Here is a 1786-nt window from a genome sequence, read left to right as displayed (position 1 = left end):
TATTATTTGATTTCATGACTGTCGCAACCTTCTCCTTAGCCTGGTTTCTCCTGACACCTAGTTCAAAATAGGTGAAACCAATTTGCCTTCCTTATTTCTTTTCTTTGCTTTTTTTTTAAGGTTTGAAACGCCTGTGGCTGTAGAATCTTTATTTTTCTATTAATTGACTTAGTTTTAATTATTTTATTGGGGGCTCTTACAGCCTTTATAACTGTACATACATCCATTGTGTCAAGTGCATTTGTACATATGTTGCCATCAGCCTTTTCAAAACATTTTCTTTCTAGCTGAGCCCTTCGTATCAGCTCTTCATTTTTATCCCTCGCTCCTTATTTCTACGGAACATTTTGACTGCATTTCTGGTGAGATAAAACTTTTATTCTGGAGTTCCTCACCAGCACTTCAGTCCAAATGCATCAGTTTTGGGTTTTGCTTATTTGTTCTCCACTGTTCAGAAGTATATGAGATCATTGAAAATCCCATAGGCCAGAGTGTTCTATTTGATATCTTTGCTTTTAAACATATTGAAGATTTCTATTGTGGGTCTTTTCTTAATGTGCTGTGTCACCAGATCTCTGTACTGCTGCTTCAATGAGGATTGAATGTGAATCCAAGTGAAATGAAATCCAGTAAATCTCAATCTTTCCCATACATGTGATATTATTTATTGCTTCAATTCTGAGAATCTTTGTTCCTCTCACATTGAGGTGAAATTCATAGTCTGCTCTATAATTATATCAAAGCTTTTTCACTTTCAGACAGCAAGGTTTTATCATCTGCATATTGTAAATTGTTAATAGATTTCTTGTTTTCTTCTTTAGAACCCGGTGAATCTATACTGAAAAAGTGAAAAGATACCTTGTTCTGGTAACGTTCCTCAGCTACATCTTTAGACTGAAAAACAAAATTGATTTGACATTACACATTAAATTATAACACTAGGTTACAGAGATTTAGTCTTACTGATTTTTACATGTTTACTAAGCAGGTTTATATGTTTACATTTCACATCTTTACTAAAGTTTTCACAATCAGATTTTATATGAATCATTCTATATTTATAGACTGAACATTTTTCTTGTTTCAGTTTCTCTATCAAATAGTTTCAGGTCTTTGTTGAATTCATCCGTGAATATAAAAAATGACATTTTGCTGGCAGTGCACTTTATATTATAGTAACAACACTACACATCACTATTGTGGAATGACCCTGAAATGGCTACAACTGGGAGCAATGAGGATCTATCAAGGTGAATGAATACCATTTTATTAGGTGAAGCATATCATTTGTTCTGTCAACTTATTTATTTGGTTCACTGATAATGGGGTCTTTAAGGAACTCACATTCTCCCTCACATACAACACATGAAAAATTCCCATTTGATATATCTCCACAGAGACACACTGGATTTTTTTCCAGATGTCTGTTATTTCTACAAAAGTAACAAAAATTCAAATCCTTCATTTTTTATCTTGTACTTGATCAAGCTAGGACTCCCAACACATTTCTGAGGTTTAGTTAAAGATAAAATATGTATTTACAAATGCAAATGAAACAATAGAGTAGATCCTTGTACATTTTTTAGGGTTGTGTGTTTTTTGAACATATACTGGCTTCTAAGACTATTGGTATCAGTTCCCAGCGACCCAAATACTGCCCTTCTTGACAAGCTTCAGTAATAATACTTAATTTTTTGAATACTAAATTATTGATAAAGGATGTTACTTTGAGGATTAAGATGCACCTGACCCAACCCATAGCATTTTCACATGCCTTATAGGCATA

Source organism: Echinops telfairi, unplaced genomic scaffold (assembly GCF_000313985.2).
Source record: "Echinops telfairi isolate 266 unplaced genomic scaffold, ASM31398v2 ScPeMD7_7475;HRSCAF=8513, whole genome shotgun sequence".
In the NCBI taxonomy this organism is placed as follows: Eukaryota; Metazoa; Chordata; class Mammalia; order Afrosoricida; family Tenrecidae; genus Echinops; species Echinops telfairi.
This window is presented reverse-complemented; position numbering follows the sequence as displayed.